Source organism: Lissotriton vulgaris, chromosome 3_1 (assembly GCF_964263255.1).
Source record: "Lissotriton vulgaris chromosome 3_1, aLisVul1.2, whole genome shotgun sequence".
Taxonomy (NCBI): Eukaryota; Metazoa; Chordata; class Amphibia; order Caudata; family Salamandridae; genus Lissotriton; species Lissotriton vulgaris.
In genome coordinates, this window is record NC_141689.1 from 1,282,137,044 (window position 1) to 1,282,157,981 (window position 20,938).

Consider the following 20,938-nt stretch of genomic DNA (forward strand, 5'->3'; position numbering starts at 1 on the left):
CAGGTTCTGCAGCAGTGCTGCAATATCGCCCCCCCTGTAACAAAAGTAGCAACAGTGCTGCTTACTAGCAACCTTCCATCCCCCTCTCACGGGGGCTGGTGCTTTAGAATTGCCAGGACAGGTTTGTGTTCCCAGTCTGGCCGTGGTAGCAGATGCGAAAAATCTTTACTTGTGCGAAAATGGCTACACAATCACATAATTCCAGGGGCCTGGTTACTAGTTGTGGTGGGGATGAAGCATTGTGTAAAGTATTTGTGCAACACTTTTCACAGTAACACAGTGATAACACCAGCAAAGGAACCCACACTAGTTTAGAAACATAGAGTAACTGTTAATAAATAAAACAAGACCAAAACAACAAAAATTCAATCAGTAGAACCGGAGAAATTCAGATTTCAGTAAAAATCGAACCAAAAGGCAAAAAAGTGCCAACTATTGATATCTGGTTACGCCGGTCTGGGGCAAAGAAACAAGATCAGGCCGACCATGATGGAGCTTGGACTGGCTACAGGATCCCACTCATGCCCATTGAACAAACTACCTTAAATCCTGGTTTGGGGAGCATTTCGAGGGTCTTCATGAAGATGTGTCAGTTCCTAGAGGCGTAAAGGCTTCATTGCAATGTCCTGTATTGTCATCGAGAATCCCGCCGACGAGGGTTTGCGATGCAAAGTCTGGTGTTGAATATGCGTTACGCAGTCGGGGTAATACGTTGGTTCTAAGGAGATGCAAGTTTGCGAAGGAAAATGTGGCACCGTCATTGAGGCTGCTGTTGACGAGGACCTGTGCCGAGGTCCTGCTCCAAGGATGCCTCCCACAGTGATGGTTCTGATCAGGCAACAGACTGAAATGAGGGTCTTTGTGACAGAGAAGATCCACACAGCAGTGTGATGCGTTGGACCTGTTTTCTGTTGTGAATGCAGTGCAGTAGAGGATGTGCGTTGATTCTGCCCGGTCCACAGAGAATGGCAGCCCACCTTTGGCCCCCTTCAAAAGGTTATAGACTGGGTTGGCACCACTTGGCATGATGAACTCGCAGATAGCAGAGTCCAGATGCTGGGGTCAAGGTAGACGGAGCCTTCTGTCCCAGAGGCTCAAGTCAGGAGGTCAGCTAGTTGACCTATGGAGTCACTCTGGTGTCTTGGGTTCAACAGGTGCAGGTCAAGCCCTTCTTACCAGGAAGGAGGATAGCAAGCAACAGGTCAGCTGTCAGGACACACAGGAGGTTTCCTCCTTTTAACGCAATGCTGGCTACCATCTCCCCCTACTAAGTTATCAAAAGTCAGTTCATCCCTCAAGCTGGAGTGCTTGTTGGCTCCGATGGAACTCCAAGATGGCTGCCAACATGCATATAGTGCAACAGCATACCGCTGTTAGAAGTCTAGTCTTTTAGGCTTCAGGACACCTGATGAAGTGTGCCTCAACATTCCACTGTGCACTTCACTAAAGAAATAATTGGAAGAGTACCTGCTTTCCCAGCGTCGTGAAATTCAGATAGGGTAGTTGCGATAAAATCGGGGTTAGCTTCGTCGGAACTACATTCCTTCACTTATCAGGTTAGTGTTAAACTTGTATCTAATATAAAACATTCTGTGAGAAAAGGTTATGGTGTCAGAGATACATTTCTATTTAAAAAGGAAACAAAGTCAGAATATATATTCCTTAGTTTGAAAACTGGAACAACCTTTCAGAAAAAGCTTTCCTTAGCTGAGAAGATTAAATAAAAAGCGTTTTTATATCAAGCTGTCTTATTCTGCTGATCCAGAATCTGTTAGACCCAAGAGTGACCTTTCAACACACTGTGTCTACTTTGACTGAAACTTGATCACTCTTCAGGGAATTAATTAAAAGGTGAAGTCAGGGTCAAAAGCCCAGCATATTTCTTTCTCTTGCCATGTGTTAAATGTGAAGATAAATAAGTGAAGGCCCAGTTAAAGTACTCCAGTAATGTTCTATGGCCAGAATAAATTAACTCTTCGGCAAACATTAAAACCCAGTGCAAATGAATTGTGCTTCGAGCAAACATTAAAACTGAAGGCCTGAATAAAAGAAACGCTTCCTTTTAACATTTAACCAAGGTTCTGAAGCATTGTTTAGGAACTAATTAAAGACAGAAAAAAACAGTCATCATACTCCAGAAACCCGAGTTCAAGGCCCACTCCAGTCTCTTAACAGTGAGTTTATAGAAAGAAAGAGAACCCCAAATATTATGTAAATTAGGAATATAGAAATAAATACTTACCTTATCTTTCTTACTTTAAGGAATAGCAGGTTCAAGTGCAGATTGTACCTGAGAACGAAAGAAGAGAGATTTGAGTGAAGACTTCTCATACAACCTAGCAAACAATACATGAGAAGTAGAAGAGAAGTAACCTTCAGTAAACATTCTGGTTAGATAAGATATTTATACACAATAGAAAAAACAGTAAGTTAAAAGGCACAGTAAATAAAGGTATTTTACATGTTACTGTTGCAGTCCTGTAAAAAGAAGAAGACAACGTAATTGAACAGTCAGAATATTGGAGCAGTCTCTTCTCTGTCCCAACCCCTTTCCCCCCTTAGAACTTACCTGCAATGGAATACTAAAAGACCTAGCAGGGTTTGTTGTGAGAAGGGTATTGGGATCTAGCGTCATTCTGCTCCTGTGTGGTTCAGACAGCAATAACTATATAGACCCTGACAGAGTGCCCATGTTGGTACAAGCACCTGAGCAGAATGGCAGAAGGAATTGATTTAAAAAATGTGGCCAATATTTTGAGTAATATTCAAAGGGACTTAGAGGCAGTTAGAGAGGAAAATAAAATACTAACACAGGAGATAATTAACTTTAAAACAGGAACACCAGTTTTGGAATCTAGGCCAAGCACCACATCCTTTGAAACCCAGAGTCCTAACATCAGCACTTCATCCTTTGCCCCACACAAGTAACCCATCCATTATCCCCAGTAATTTCTCTCGCCCCTCCAGAGCAATTCAATGGAGACCCGCTGTTGGAACTGGGGTCACCAGTCCCCTAGGGTAGCATGGCACGAGCAGGTAGGCATCAGAAAGCATATGTGTTAAGCAACCATGCAGCACACGCAACCACTGAGTCAGAAACCTGGGCACGCAATTAGTGACACCACTCCAGTGAGCTTATGTAAAAACTCAAGTTAACTTTATTAAGATAGAGCAGGATCAGGGTATTAGGAATTCGTTAGAGTAGTTAGCTTAACAGCCTACTTTCCAAATGCATATGTTTCAAACCTCACATTAAATACTGGGTGCATAAATATTAAATATGCCATAAATATTAAAATATTAGATTATTAAATATTTGAAGAACGCAGGCCTGACCTCAGCCTTGCTCTGGGCCAGCACCTGAAAGTAGTACATTAAGGAATTATAACAGGAAGCATGTAAATAAATAACAGTAGGCTTTCTAGTAAATTTAGCACTACGTGAAAGAAAACATTTCATTTAACCCACATTACCCATTTCATCATAAAAATTAGTTTCATAGCTCTCTTTCCAGACACCTGTGTGTCAACACTTGGCATTAAACTTCAGTTGCATAAATATTAGGTATTCCATAAATATTAAATATTGGATAAATCCATATTTAGTAAAACTCAGGCCTGACCTATGCCTTGCTCCTGGTCAGCACCTGCATCAGAAACATTAAACGACATTCAGATAACATTGCATCCCATTCAGGATAAGTTTGGCAACAAGGGCATAAATATCTCCTTCAAAGCTTTCCATCAGTACCTTTCAATACTCCTGTCTGGAAAGAAATAACATTTCCTAGCTGGAGGAATAAATGGTGCCTTAAATAAGAGTAAAATATTCCCTCAATGGTAGAACATTTTATTTGTGTAGAATATCCTTTTCCTGGGCATAGAACGCTTTAGCCCAGCAACAGTACTCTTTTAGGACCTGCCTAAACCAGGTTTGACCAGCACATTCCCCTTTTCATTCCTCAGCACTAAGTGGGAGTCTATACATTTCATTAAGGCTAAAACCTTCAGTTAGCAGAAGTGAAACATTCCATTACTCCGCATTAAACATCCCCTGTAGTAGCTGAAAGTACCTCGGGAACTCTGCACTAGGCAGGAACATCTAACACCTTCCTATGCAGGAGTAAACCACTTTAGGGAAAATCAGGCAACCTCTTATTAGGTAATTATAAACAGGTCATTACTCAATACTCAACATGCCATAAGGCTCTAATGGACAAAGCGTCAAGCAAAGGTGGAACATTCCCTTGCCAGTGAGTAAACATCTCATTTAGTCGGAGTACAACCTTTCATTGGGCAACTACACGTCTCCTAATGCATGAATGAGCAGTGTATCACTCCTATGAATCAGGAAAATCTCATGAGGGCAAATGAAAAACATTTATCATCAATGCAGCACATTTAGATAATTATTTCACTGCAGGAGTAAAACGTGTCCTTAGCAGAGGTCCCTTGATAGCCCTCAGGGGCCCAGTTACCAATTTTCCCCAGGGAGGGGCGAACTCGGGTCTCATGCGACCTTCCGCCCTCCTCCCCGGGGGTTTACCTGCCTTCTTCGGCCCTTCCCGGGCCCTTGCGTTGATCACAGGCAAAAGGAGAGGGCTCCGCTTGGTTCCGGCCCTCGCTCTGCCTCCGGGGGCCCGGGGTTCATTCAGGGACAACCTCGGGGGAGACCCAACATTTCGGAGGGGGCTCTTGCTCTTTACGAGCTCTGGCGCTGCAGTCTCCCACAGTCTCCGGCTGCAATGACGGGGGCGTGGCCGGTGACACAGCGGCGTTCCCCCGTCACGTGACACGGGATCTCCTCGGCCTCAGGGCCTAACGCGGCCCTCACGGTCTCCGGCGGCCCTCTCCTCACATCGGGGGCTGCCGCAACGAGGCAATTAACAGCAGGAAGGCCCTCCAGTCGAACCGGGCCCGCGGCGGTGAATGCCCAGTCAGCGCCTCAGCAGGGGCTACAGGTAGGCGCTTGGAGGGGACTTCGTAGCGCTTTAAGGGCAGCGCTTTACAGCGCTCTGAGGGGGCCGGTTGCAGCACTCCTCCAGCGCTTCAGCAGGGGGTCATCAAAGGAGCGATCAACAACGCTTGGGCAGATTGCTTCACAGCGCTTTACAGGCACTCCACAGCGCTCCGATGGGCCACAGCAGGCAATTACCACAGCGCTCATCAATTACTTCGTAGCGCTCAGTTGGAGGCCCAGCAGGGGTGGTACAGCGCATTCCTCCCCACAGCGCTTTACAAAGTCAATTACAGCCGGCAAGCGCTTCCCAGGGGACACAGCAATTCTTCACCAGTCAAGCGCTTGGAAGGGCAATGTAGCGCTTATGCAGTTCTAGGATAGCGCTTCCTCAGTTACTTCACGACGCTCCCCACAGGCAGACATCCTAAGCTTAAGCGCTTTTCAGACAGCAGGGGGCTGCAGTTCAGGCAAATATAGCGCTTCAGGATTCTAGCACTTCACAAGACAGCGCTTCGCCTAGGGCAACCACATAGGGCAGTCCAGCACTTGGGGCACTTCACAGCGCTTTACAGGGGGGCAACTTCCACAGCCCTGCAGGCAATTCACAGCGCTCCCACAGGACACAGCAGCGGTAGATTAGCGCAGGGACCCCAGGTGGCGTCAGGGGCACAGGGAGCAACACAGCGCCAATACCTGGGTGGTTCCTCAAAGGTCCTGTGGTGATTCAGTCTCTCCTTGGCACTTTATGTTCCTTGCGCCTTTGTAAGTTTCTCGGTTACTGGTTCCTTGATTTCTTCTTGGTGCAGCTGTTTCTTGCGCCCTTGGTTTAATTGCTTGGTTTCTTGTTCCTTGAAGGGGGTTAAGTTGGTGGCTGGTGTTAGATCTCCTCAGCCAATCCCCTCAAGTGGTCCCTGGGGGTTCCCTGCCGCGGGGCTAGGTCAGTGGGGGGGGGAACAGGATACCTCAACACTTGCAAAGCAGCACACTAGGCCCTGTTATTCCAGCATCATAAGACCCTGCCCTGACCCCCACTGCCTATCCTCCTGCGGAGGTACTTCCCCAGGTCTTCCCCTCAGCTTCTCTCCTCAGGAAAGTTCCCTCCCTTTCCTTTTATAGTGCCAGTTGACAGTTGATAGTGTCAGTTGGTGTCAGTTGGTGTCACCTCACCTCTTCCAGAAGGTTCCAGAGGCTTCCGGAGGTTCCACTATTCTACCTGTGGACAGGCTGGCAGGCTAAGATGGATACATTGCCTGAGGGTTCCAGCCTGCCCCTGGCTACTAGAATGCGCCCTCTAAACCACGCTGCTGCAGCAGAGGTCTGTGGCGGCCATGTTAGGGGTAGGAAGTACCTGTACTTTAACACTAGTTTTACACTACACAGGCCCCTCTCCACTACACAAGACCTACACACTGTTGTTTCAATAGGGGCATTCTAAATTAACAGGGGATAAAAAGCGAAACATTTCTGGGGAAAGGGCCAAGTCTCACACATCTCCCCCCCAGCCAAAAGACAGGGTAGACTGATCATTCCCTTGACGGGCTTCCCTGCTTGGGGCGGAAAAAGGTGGACGCAGGCCCAATACCACCATGACATCCTCGCTAATCCAACCACCCCACTGGTGTTCCTAGTGGGATGCGGCCAGGACAGACCTCCAATCCAGATGTCTCTGGCCCTTACTCTCTCCCAGAGTGGGGGGCAGTCGCCCCAGGCCCGTGGTACCTTTTTCCACTCTCCTCCTCAACCTAGGGTCTAAACCCTTAAGTTGAATTGGTGACAGGGGCGAGACCTACCTCTCCCTGCACCCCCTCCCAGGGTTTCGCTCCCTCCCGCCTGGATGACACCTCGGGACAGCCTAGTCTCCCAACCTGGTGTTCTCTTAAAGAACACTCCAGGCCCAGTGACCACAGCTGGGGCACCTCGGGACACCCCTGGGAGTCACAACGGGGGAACTCTGAATACAGAGATTCCTCCCACCAGGTCAGGCAACCCCTGAACCTGGCCACCCAACCCAGGATCTTAACCCCGTGGCTGGACCGGCGCCAGAGGAGAGTCCTCCCTCCCTCTGCACCCCCCTTCCAGGGTTCCGCACCCTCCTCCCCGGATAGGTACCCCTAGAAGTTACAACCGGAGGAACTCTGAATACAGAGATTCCTCCCGCCAGGTCAGGCAACCCCTGAACCTGGCCACCCATCCCAGGATCTTCGCCCTGTGGCTGGACTGGTGCCAGAGGAGAGTCCTTCCTCCCTCTGCACCCCCTCCCAGAGTTCCGCACACCCTCCTACCCGGAGAGGTACCCCTGGGAGTCACACCGGTAGGGTCCTTAGTTACCGGTACCCCACCCTCCAGGTCAGGCAATTCCTGATCCTGAAACCCCAGTCCAGGTCCTACACTCTGTGACTGGTCTAAACTCCGAACCTCGGGTACGCTGCCACCATTGGAAGCACCTGGTACACATAATTCCAAGGCCTTCAGCTCTAACTCTTCTAGCTGAAGCCTGTGCACCAGCTTCCTCTCATCCATTGCAAGGCTCTCACTCTCCCTCTCATGCTCCATCATCTTAGACGACGCACACCCCCAGTTACTCTACTCCCTGCCCCAGAACATCCTCCCGGTAGCACATTGTCAGACACAACAATTTTGAGTAGGCCTGGGTCTTCTGGTGTGCCCGCCTTCCTGGGTGTGACCTGCCCCTCCTGTTCCACATCCCCTCTCCCCTCTGGGTGGGCTCCTACCCGTGACCCCAAAGTGGTACGGAGTTCCTTTCTTCCCTCCGCCCAACAGGCACCCCCATCCCCTGACAAAACTCCATTATGCCAGGTGGGGACTCAGATAATCTGGGAAAAGATACCAGGACGTGGGTGACAGGATTAGGTCTAACAGATCTTGATACACTCTACAGGCTAGACAATGGAGGGGTCAATTACTTAGGCTTGCACACACAATGGGTGTGCAGCCCAATTGCTGTGCACCCTGTCCCAATGGAGGGTGCTGCATGGTCACAAGTCCTGGATCCCACCGCTCGACACCAATATGTTGGAACTGGGGTCACCAGTCCCCTAGGGTAGCATGGCACGAGCGGGTAGGCATCAGAAAGCATATGTGTTAAGCAACCATGCAGCACACGCAACCACTGAGTCAGAAACCTGGGCACGCAATTAGTGACACCACTCCAGTGAGCTTATGTAAAAACTCAAGTTAACTTTATTAAGATAGAGCAGGATCAGGGTATTAGGAATTCGTTAGAGTAGTTAGCTTAACAGCCTACTTTCCAAATGCATATGTTTCAAACCTCACATTAAATACTGGGTGCATAAATATTAAATATGCCATAAATATTAAAATATTAGATTATTAAATATTTGAAGAACGCAGGCCTGACCTCAGCCTTGCTCTGGGCCAGCACCTGAAAGTAGTACATTAAGGAATTATAACAGGAAGCATGTAAATAAATAACAGTAGGCTTTCTAGTAAATTTAGCACTACGTGGAAGAAAACATTTCATTTAACCCACATTACCCATTTCATCATAAAAATTAGTTTCATAGCTCTCTTTCCAGACACCTGTGTGTCAACACTTGGCATTAAACTTCAGTTGCATAAATATTAGGTATTCCATAAATATTAAATATTGGATAAATCCATATTTAGTAAAACTCAGGCCTGACCTATGCCTTGCTCCTGGTCAGCACCTGCATCAGAAACATTAAACGACATTCAGATAACATTGCATCCCATTCAGGATAAGTTTGGCAACAAGGTCATAAATATCTCCTTCAAAGCTTTCCATCAGTACCTTTCAATACTCCTGTCTGGAAAGAAATAACATTTCCTAGCTGGAGGAATAAATGGTGCCTTAAATAAGAGTAAAATATTCCCTCAATGGTAGAACATTTCATTTGTGTAGAATATCCTTTTCCTGGGCATAGAACGCTTTAGCCCAGCAACAGTACTCTTTTAGGACCTGCCTAAAGCAGGTTTGACCAGCAAATTCCCCTTTTCATTCCTCAGCACTAAGTGGGAGTCTATACATTTCATTAAGGCTAAAACCTTCAGTTAGCAGAAGTGAAACATTCCATTACTCCGCATTAAACATCCCCTGTAGTAGCTGAAAGTACCTCGGGAACTCTGCACTAGGCAGGAACATCTAACACCTTCCTATGCAGGAGTAAACCACTTTAGGGAAAATCAGGCAACCTCTTATTAGGTAATTATAAACAGGTCATTACTCAATACTCAACATGCCATAAGGCTCTAATGGACAAAGCGTCAAGCAAAGGTGGAACATTCCCTTGCCAGTGAGTAAACATCTCATTTAGTCGGAGTACAACCTTTCATTGGGCAACTACACGTCTCCTAATGCATGAATGAGCAGTGTATCACTCCTATGAATCAGGAAAATCTCATGAGGGCAAATGAAAAACATTTATCATCAATGCAGCACATTTAGATAATTATTTCACTGCAGGAGTAAAACGTTTCCTTAGCAGAGGTCCCTCGATGGCCTTCAGGGGCCCAGTTACCAATTTTCCCCAGGGAGGGGCGAACTCGGGTCTCATGCGACCTTCCGCCCTCCTCCCCGGGGGTTTACCTGCCTTCTTCGGCCCTTCCCGGGCCCTTGCGTTGATCACAGGCAAAAGGGGAGGGCTCCGCTTGGTTCCGGCCCTCGCTCTGCCTCCGGGGGCCCGGGGTTCATTCAGGGACAACCTCGGGGGAGACCCAACATTTCGGAGGGGGCTCTTGCTCTTTACGAGCTCTGGCGCTGCAGTCTCTCACAGTCTCCGGCTGCAATGACGGGGGCGTGGCCGGTGACACGGCGGCGTTCCCCGTCACGTGACACGGGATCTCCTCGGCCTCAGGGCCTAACGCGGCCCTCACGGTCTCCGGCGGCCCTCTCCTCACATCGGGGGCTGCCGCAACGAGGCAATTAACAGCAGGAAGGCCCTCCAGTCGAACCGGGCCCGCGGCGGTGAATGCCCAGTCAGCGCCTCAGCAGGGGCTACAGGTAGGCGCTTGGAGGGGACTTCGTAGCGCTTTAAGGGCAGCGCTTTACAGCGCTCTGAGGGGGCCGGTTGCAGCACTCCTCCAGCGCTTCAGCAGGGGGTCATCAAAGGAGCGATCAACAACGCTTGGGCAGATTGCTTCACAGCGCTTTACAGGCACTCCACAGCGCTCCGATGGGCCACAGCAGGCAATTACCACAGCGCTCATCAATTACTTCGTAGCGCTCAGTTGGAGGCCCAGCAGGGGTGGTACAGCGCATTCCTCCCCACAGCGCTTTACAAAGTCAATTACAGCCGGCAAGCGCTTCCCAGGGGACACAGCAATTCTTCACCAGTCAAGCGCTTGGAAGGGCAATGTAGCGCTTAAGCAGTTCTAGGATAGCGCTTCCTCAGTTACTTCACGACGCTCCCCACAGGCAGACATCCTAAGCTTAAGCGCTTTTCAGACAGCAGGGGGCTGCAGTTCAGGCAAATATAGCGCTTCAGGATTCTAGCGCTTCACAAGATAGCGCTTCGCCTAGGGCAACCACATAGGGCAGTCCAGCACTTGGGGCACTTCACAGCGCTTTACAGGGGGGCAACTTCCACAGCCCTGCAGGCAATTCACAGCGCTCCCACAGGACACAGCAGCGGTAGATTAGCGCAGGGACCCCAGGTGGCGTCAGGGGCACAGGGAGCAACACAGCGCCAATACCTGGGTGGTTCCTCAAAGGTCCTGTGGTGATTCAGTCTCTCCTTGGCACTTTATGTTCCTTGCGCCTTTGTAAGTTTCTTGGTTACTGGTTCCTTGATTTCTTCTTGGCGCAGCTGTTTCTTGCGCCCTTGGTTTAATTGCTTGGTTTCTTGTTCCTTGAAGGGGGTTAAGTTGGCGGCTGGTGTTAGATCTCCTCAGCCAATCCCCTCAAGTGGTCCCTGGGGGTTCCCTGCCGCGGGGCTAGGTCAGTGGGGGGGGAACAGGATACCTCAACACTTGCAAAGCAGCACACTAGGCCCTGTCATTCCAGCATCATAAGACCCTGCCCTGACCCCCACTGCCTATCCTCCTGCGGAGGTACTTCCCCAGGTCTTCCCCTCAGCTTCTCTCCTCAGGAAAGTTCCCTCCCTTTCCTTTTATAGTGCCAGTTGACAGTTGATAGTGTCAGTTGGTGTCAGTTGGTGTCACCTCACCTCTGCCAGAAGGTTCCAGAGGCTTCCGGAGGTTCCACCATTCTACCTGTGGACAGGCTGGCAGGCTAAGATGGATACATTGCCTGAGGGTTCCAGCCTGCCCCTGGCTACTAGAATGCGCCCTCTAAACCACGCTGCTGCAGCAGAGGTCTGTGGCGGCCATGTTAGGGGTAGGAAGTACCTGTACTTTAACACTAGTTTTACACTACACAGGCCCCTCTCCACTACACAAGACCTACACACTGTTGTTTCAATAGGGGCATTCTAAATTAACAGGGGATAAAAAGCGAAAAATTTCTGGGGAAAGGGCCAAGTCTCACACCCGCAGAAAGCACAATTTTTTTTGACCCAATGCTCTCTGCATTTTATGTGCCGCCCAACGATCTTCCCCGATGCTCAATCTCGAGTGGCTTTTATCTTGTCCTACCTTAGTGGGGATGCCGCCTCATGGTCCATGCCACTAGTAACCAAGGATGACCCAATTTTGTACAGTTTAGATGACTTCAAGAAGGAATTTGTCCACATTTTTGATAGGAGAACAGCATCTCAAGCTTCAGAAAACGAACTGTTGGAGTTAAAACAAGGAAACCGGGAACTTGTGTCTTACCTAGCCCAATTTAATAAACTAGTGGTCGAGACCAACTGGCCAGAGGATAAAAGAGCAGCAGTATTCTATAGAGGATTGCGAGAGGAACTGAATGACACTCTATCTCAAATCCCTAATCGTCCCACTGATATCTCAGCCTTAGTGGATTTAACCTTAGAGATTGATTATCGGCAAAGTGAGCGGAAAGGAGAATGGCCGAAGGAGTTTAGACTAAGTGTTCCTCATTTTGACTGTGTCAAAACAGAATCCACATGGACAGTAGAGAGTTCTACGGGAATTGAACCCATGCAAATTGGTGTAGTCAGAGGTCCACTCTCTAAAGAAGAAAAAGAAAAGAGAAGGCTGAACAAACTGTGCCTATATTGTGGTGGAAGTGGACATTTTGTCAAGAACTGTTTAAAGAGACCAGAGCTGCCAGCAAAGGAGAAGGAAAACTAGAGGCAGCACAGGTAAGCGGAGTTGGACCTGTGGATGCAAATGGAAGAAAGATTCCAACAAATCACCGATTGGCAAATACACTACAAGCCTCCGCTCCCCATTTGGTTATGACAGTGACATTAAGGTTTAGAGGTATGGTTTTGACAGGAATAACCGTCATGGTGGATTCAGGGGCAACAGGTAACTTCTGCGACCACAAATTCGCTAACCTGATTGGTTTACAAGCTATCAAGAAGGAGAAGGTCTGAGCGGTGGATGGTACAGAATTAACTTCAGGGCCCATAACTAGCCGTAAAGAAATGGTACACATGACTACTGTCGAGGGACACCAAGAGACCTTGCAATTTAATTTAATAGACACCCCCAGTTTCAACTGATTGTAGGTTTACTATGGCTTACTGAGCACAACCAGTTAATTGATTGGGGAGCCCGAACTATTCAATTAAATTCAAACTACTGCACCAAAAATTATTTCAATGATCAAACACATTTTTCTGTGTCCTGCGCAGCCACCCAGCTGTGTGAAGGTGGAAGTTCGGTATGTGTGATCCAAACTACTATGATACCAGAAGAATAATAAGACCTTGCTGATGTCTTTGATGAGATTAAATCAGAGATGATACCCCCCACAGGCCCTATGACTGCAAAATTGATTTAGAAGCAGGGGCTTATCTACCATGCAGCAGGGTTTATGCCTTGACAGAGAAGGAAAACATTAATTTGAAGGAATACCTAGCTAAGAATCTGGAGAACGGATTTATTCGACCGTCGCAGTCTTCTGTCTCCTCCCCACTTTTTTTCATGCCGAAAAAAGATGGAGATCTCAGGCCTTGTATTGACTTTAGAGCAATTAACAGGATAACTGTTAAGAATCGTTATCTGTTGCCTCTCATATCGGTACTAATTGATCAAGTGAATGAAGCAAAGATATACACTCGTCTAGACCTACGAGTAGCTTACCACTTGATAAGACTTCCAGAAGGCGACGAGTGGAAGACTGCTTTCAGGACCAAATTCTGCCTTTATGAGTATCTTATGATGCCATACGGTCTCTGTAACGCACCAGCGGCCTTCCAGTACTTTATCAACGATGTCTTAAGTGAATTCATTGACCGATGTGCTATAGTCTACATAGATGATATCCTGATTTATTTCAACTCGGTTGAAGAACACCACAACCAGGTCAGAGCTGTTTTACAATGTCTACGAGAGAACTCCCTGTACGTGAAATGAGAAAAATACCTTTTCAACACAGATACCGTAGAATTCTTAGGTTTTGTGTTATCGCCTGCAGGAGTTCGAATGTATGGACAAAAAGTGAAGGCGATAACAGATTGGAAATCTCCTACCTGTATCGAGGAGGTTCTAACCTTTACCGGATTCTCTAATCTTTACAGACGATTCATTAATGGATTCTCCAATAAAATACTTCCGCTGGCTCCCCTTCTGAAGAAGGGTGTTCCGTTCCACTCGTCCAAAGAAGCAGAAGAGGCTTTTCAGTTGATGAAGGACAGTTTCACCACAGCACCAGAGTTGCTTCATGCGGATCCCTCTCAGCCTTTTTATCTGGAGACAGACGCATTGGACCTAGCCATTGGAGGGATACTTTCTCAGAGGTTTAAGGACACAGGACCGTTACTCCCAGTGGCATATCGGTCCCACAAACTTAATCCTGCGGAATGCAATTACACTATTACAGAAAAAAAAGCTTCTGGCAATCAAGGATGCCTTCAAAGATTGGAGACATTATTTAATGGGGGCAAACCACACGGTAACAGTGTTTACGGATCACCGCAACCTCAATTTTTTGCGATCTGCTCGAACTCTCACACCACGGGAGCTGCGTTGGTCTCTTTACTTTGCAGACTTTGACTTTGTCATCACCTTTCGTCCTGGATCAAAAAACAGAAAGGCTGACGTCCTCTCAAGACTCGATACAGAAAATCAAACTTCGGTTATTGAAAATCAGCAAATCATACCTGATGGAAAATTCATTGGAACTATTTCTTTAGAACCTTTTGAACATCACGTTTGGAATTTGATGTCCGACCTTGAAATGGAGATCTGGGCCACGAAAGATCCACAACGTTACATTCACAACAGCCTCCCCTATTTCAGCACCACCTTATATTTGCCCTCCAAAGAGCTACAGCTGAAGGCGATGCAGGAATGTCACAACAACCCTCTGGCCGGCCACAAAGGTGTTGTGAAAACTGAAGAATTACTCAAACGTCGTTTCTGGTGGCCATATATGTGCAGAGACGTCTGTTAATATGTGTTAGGCTGTGAGATTTGTGCACGGGAAAAATCGGACAGACAAGCTCCTAAAGGTCTCCTACAACACATGCCTACTCCCCCGTATCCTTGGCATACTGTCTCCTTAGATTTGATTGTTGATCTACCTTCTTCCCATGGGTATGGTACCATTCTTGTGGTTGTCGACATCTTTAGTAAGATGGCACATTATATACCCTTCAAAGGTACACCCACTGCTAATCAATTGTCCCAACTTTTCAATCAACATGTTATCCACCTTCATAGAATCCCTAGGGTTTTCATTTCAGACAGGGGCTCCCAGTTCCTATCTCGATTTTGGAAGGCTTACATCAAGGACCTTAATATTGACCATCGGTATTCCACCAGTTTTCATACAGAAATTGATGGTCAAACTGATTGCATTAACCAAGACTTAGAACAACACGTCAGACTTTATTTGTTAGACGAGGAGGGTGACTGGCCTGACCATTTATGGACTGCGGAGTATGTTCACAATAATGCTATAAATGCATCCACTGGCCACTCCCCTTTCTTTATAAACACAGGCAGAGATCCCAATTCTAATGCTAATTTTGATGAAGTTAATGTCCCTGCAGTTCAAGAGATCGCCGACAGTTAACTAAGATTCATCACTCAGTAACCCAGAATCTGTCAATCGCGAAGGATCGTTACAAACAATTCGCTGATTCAAAACGTAAAAAAGAACCTGAGCTTCATGTAGGAGATTTAGTCTGGTTGAGTACAAAAAATCTCAGACTTAAAGGTCCCCGTAAATTTCAGCCTTGTTTTATGGGTCCTTATCCAATTGAGAATGTCATAAATCCAGTAACTTATCAACTATCTCTTCCTAACATAACCAAAATTCATGCAGTCTTTCATGTTTCTATCCTCAAACCAATTCAACCGGGGTTGCGCAGGACCTCCCCTCCTGATCCTCTGATTGTTAATGGTGAGTATGAAGTTTAACGAATTTTAGATTCAAAACTCATACGTAATGAACTTTTCTCCCTCATTGATTGGCAGGGTTATGGACCTGATGAACGTTCCTGGGAAAAGAGTACTAATGTCCATGCTCCTCGATTAATTAGAGCTTTTCATGCATAAATCCCTGCTAAACCACGATTGGAGGAAACCCCGTTGGGAGGGTGTACTGTCAGGACTCACGGGAGGTTTCCTGCTTTTAACGTAATGCTGGCTACCATTTCCCCCCTACTAAGTTATCAAAAGTCAGTTAATCCCTCAAGCTGGAGTGCTTGTTGGCACTGATGGAACTCCAAGATGGCTGCCAACATGCACATACTGCAACAGCATACTGCTGTTAGCAGTCTAGTCTTTTAGGCTTCAGAACACCTGGTGAAGTGTGCTTCAACATTTCACTGTGCACTTCACTGAATAAATAATTGGAAGAACACCTGCTTTCCCAGCGTCGTGAAAGTCAGATAGGGTATTTGCGATTTTGGTTAGCTTTGTCTGAACTACATTTCCTCGCTAATAAGGTTAGAGTTAAACTTGTAGCTAATATAAAACATTCTGTGAGAAAAGGTTATGGTGTCAGAGATACATTTCTATTTAAAAAGGAAATAAAGTCAGAATATACTTTCCTTTGTTCAAAAACTGGAACAACCTTTCAGTAAAAGCTTTCCTTAGGTGAGAAGATTAATAAAAAGCTTTTTTAAACCAAGCTGTTTTATTCAGCCGTTTGAGAATCTGTCAGACCTGGGTGTGAACTTTCAACACACTGTGTCTTCTTTGACTGAAACTTGATCACTCTTCAGAGAATTAATTAAAAGGTGAAGTCAGGGTCAAAAGGCAACTTGTTCACTCTTCAGAGAATTAATTAAAAGGTGAAATCAGGGTCAAAGGCGGCATATATCTTTCTCTTGCCATGTGTTAAATTTGAAGATAAATAAATGAAGGCCCAGTTAAAGTACTCCAGTAATGTTCTAAGGCAAGAATAAATGAACTCTTAGACAAACATTAAAACTCAGTGCAAATAAATTGTGCTTCCAGAAAACATTAAAACTGAATGCCTGAATAAAAGGAATGTTTTTTTAACATTTAACCAAGGTTCTGAAGCATTGTTTAAGAACTAATTAAAGACGAAAAAAATAGCAGGTTCAAGTGCAGATTGTACCTGAGAACGAAAGAAAAGAGATTTGAGTGAAGACTTCTCATACAACCTAGCAAACAATACATGAGAAGTAGAAGAAAAGTAAGCTTCAGTAAACATTCTGGTTAGATAAGTTATTTATACACAATAGAAAAAACAGTAAGTTAAAAGGCACAGTAAATAAAGTTTTTTTACATGTTACTGTTGCAGTCCTGTAAGAAGAAGAAGACAACATAGCTGAACAGGCAGAATATTAGAGCAGTCTCTTCTCTGTCCCAACCCCTTTCCCCCCTTAGAACTTACCTGCAATGGAATATCAAAAGACCTAGCAGGGTTGGTTCTGAGAAGGGTATCGGGATCTAGCGTCATTCTACTCCTGTGTGGTTCAGATAGCAATAAGTATATAGACCCTGACATCAGGACAATATGGCTGCAGTGCTTCAGTACAGCAGAGTGCTAGCCGTTTTAGCAGCACAGCAGTCCGTCTTTTTGGTCCGTGTCCAGAAGTGTACTGAAGAGTTGATGTCTCAGATCCAATCCTTATACCCAGTTCTGCCTTCGAAGTGGTAGATGTTTCTGGAAGCACCCCCGTGAAAAGCAGAGGGGTTCTGCCTTCCTGGCCTTGTCTCGAAACTAACTACAGGGAGGTATACAGCCTTTTGTGCACAGGCAGGGCGCAGCCTGTTCAAGTGTAAGTACTTCTGTGTCCAGCTCCTCCCTCAGATCCTGGAAGTGATGTCACATCCAGGCCCATCTAAGTCTCTATGGTGTCTGGCTGTCTAAGAGGAATACACAAAGCCCAACTGCCAACTCCAACCTACATGTGACTCAGATTCATGCTGCAGGCACCAAATGGCTAAGGCAGGAAAATGCCAACTTTCTAAAGTGACATTATCAAAATTGTAACAACAAATCTGACTTTAACATAAGAGAGGGGTTTTATTACAATTCCAAAGACACCAAACATGAACTACTTCCTGCTCCTATTTGGAAGTTACAGCTTATTAAATGTAATTAGTTAACTCCAATGTTATCCTATGGGAGAGGTAAGCCTTGCAGTAGTGAAAAACAAATGTATGTTGTCTTCACTACCACAACATAGAAAACGTTAAAGTACATATCCTACTTCCTAAATACATTGCACCATGCCCTCTTGGCTCTCCAGGGCCTACTCTTGGGTGACTTAAATACATTAAAAAAGGAAGGGTTGGGCCTAGCAAAATGTTTATTGCCAGGTCGAAATTGCAGACTAAAACAGCATACACAGGCTGCAGTGGCTGGCTTGAGACATGTTTGAAACGGTTACCTAATATATGGTATAATCAATGCTGCCCGCCCACTGATAGCATTTATTTTACAGACCCTGTGTACATGTAGTATCACTTTACTAAGGACTAATAAGTCAGTTAAATGTTCCAATTGGGCATAAACCAGTGGGAAACATCACTTACAACTCATTTATTACAACGCACTACCATTACAACGCAACCATTACAACGCAAACCATTACAACGCATTGCGCTGGGGGGCGCTCTAGGATAGGGAATATATTTAATTTACTATCCAACACCTTCCCTACTATCCACGGGGACTGGAGTTGGAATAGTAAATTAAATAAATCACTATCCAGCGCTTAAAAGCACTATGCGTTGTAGTGGTATGCGATGTAAAAACCGCGTTGTAACAGCAGGCGTTGTAATAGCCTGCGTTGTAACGACACCAATCCAAACCAGTGTTACCATGCGTGCGTTGAGTGAGCACATTCAATTAACACTGGTTAGCAGTGGTGAAGTGTGCAGGGTCCTAGGGTCAACAAAAATAGGCCAATAGTAATGGAAGAGAAGTGCAAAATGTTTGGGGGAAGATCCCCCTAAGGCTGACAGGTCTAGCCAAAAGAATTGTTTGTAGATAAATCGAGAAACAGTGCCATTAATGATGAATGTTTTTAATAGCCTTGCTTTTGCCCCTGTTCCCATGACATGTTCGACCTCCATAATAGTACCAATTTTTCAAAAGGGGGACCGCTCCCAGCCCAGTTGTTAAAAGCTCATTTCATTAATTGATGCCTCTCTGAAAAAATTAGGTTTGGCCTTCTATAACCACATTAACGAGTGGGTAGAAGAGAAGTCTCTCCTAATCAGTATGGTTTTATACCTACGGTGGGTATGATAGAGCAGTGCCTGAACCCTAAATTAATTATTGAGAAATACACTATTGACAAAAAATCCCCCATATACCTTGCCTTCATAGATCTGACCACAGCATTTGAATGCATAAATTGTTCAAAGCTGTGATCTTTCTTAATTTCCTTTGGCTTGGATGAAGCATTAGTGCATTTTGGCATACTTGCATAGAGGCATGAAAGCAAGTATAAGAATTAACACCAAAGGGGAAGTCTCAGAAGATGTTGACATCTTGAGAGGCATGAGACAAGGATGCGTTTTAGCTCCAATAATATTTATTTTCTATATCAATGCTCTACAACCTTTTTTACTCACTACCACTCCTAATGTCCCTACGATCCAAGGTTCTTTTTTTACCAGAATTACTATATGCTGATGATGCCGTATTGATGGCCTGCACTCCACAGGCGCTCTCCTTTTTAGAGTGCTGCTTTGTAGATCTGCAAATTAATTTCAACAAATTTTTTAATATGTTGTGTGGCCCAGAAAACCATAATGTCACCCCTAAAAATAGGTGACTTAAGTTTACATTGCACATGCACTTTTTCTTATCTTGGCATGAATTTAAGCGATAATGGCTCTTGGAAAGCACAAATAGCAAATGTTGGGAGTAAACTCTCCAGAGCCATAGGCTCGCTACTTAGTTTACCCAGTCCTAGGAAGAGTAGAGCCATAGCCCCCCTGCTCCAGATCTACAGATCTAAATGCATTCCCATTGCCGCCTATGGGGCTCAAGTTTGGGAAACTGAGAACTGTCACCAAACCCAGTTTGAGGAGCACAGATTCTGCAGGAAGATCCTGGGGGGCGCCGATTTCTAGTTCCAGCTTTGTATGCAAGAGTGAATTGGGCATTCCTTATGGTGAGGTTTTCAAGAACATATCCTATGTATGTTTATTGGCCACAATTTCCTAACAACCAACCACCAAAAAAGTGTGCGGGACGTGGGGGAGGCACCTCACAGAAAAAAACACCAGGGAACAACTGATAGGTACAGATCTAAATGCATTCCCATTGCCGCCTATGGGGCTCAAGTTTGGGAAACTGAGAACTGTCACCAAACCCAGTTTGAGGAGCACAGATTCTGCAGGAAGATCCTGGGGGGCGCCGATTTCTAGTTCCAGCTTTGTATGCAAGAGTGAATTGGGCATTCCTTATGGTGAGGTTTTCAAGAACATATCCTATGTATGTTTATTGGCCACAATTTCCTAACAACCAACCACCAAAAAAGTGTGCGGGACGTGGGGGAGGCACCTCACAGAAAAAAACACCAGGGAACAACTGATAGGTACTTGTCAGTGTGTTTCACTTAGCATTGGCAGCCTTCCCACTAAAATCAATGTGAAAAAAAGTGCCCAACTAAATTAGTGAAAAAACCTGACCCGAGTAGTTCTTTGTTTCTAATGTGAGAAAACACACAGCAGTGAATACATTTGGAAATAGTGCTAGTGTTTGTTTAGCTCGTTTTTATCAGGTAAGAGCTAGACAATTGATTTTGGTTACTCCTACTCTGGGGTCAGGTTTTTTCACTAATTTCATTGGGCACATTTGTTTCACATTGATTTTAGTGGGAAGGCTACCAATGATGATAAGTGGAACACACTGATGAGTATCTATCAGTAATTCCCTGGTGGTTGTTTCCGTGAGTTGCCTTCCCACGTCCCACACACTTTTTTGGTGGTTGGGTGTTAGGAAATTGTGGCCAATAAACATACATAGGATATGTTCTGGAGAGATAGATACAGACCACATTGTTTTTAACGGAAGGGGACAGGAGCACCCTGAACGTACAGCTGAGTGTTGCTAGTACCTTTAAGTATTCTAACCACTGAGGGGTGCGGGGGATGTTAAAGATGTTTTGTCCTCAAAATATAGAGCAGGTTCTTTGTGAAAAAAAATTACAAAATACTCCGTATACTAAAAGAATTCCTGCCACTACTTCCACTAAAGAGCAGAAATATGGTGGTGCAGGCGATGGTAACCTCAAAGCTTGATTATGTCAACTGACTGTACCTTGGCCTTCCTTAATCTCTGATCCAGTGTTTACAAGTGGTTAAAAGGCAGCAGCCAGAGCCATCATTAAACCCAAACCCATATCTAATACGACTCAGATTCTTGCATCCATACATTGGCTCCGCATAAAAGAACGGATAGATTTTAAAGCCCTTGCCATCTTTTTCAAAGCGTTTCACAAAGTAG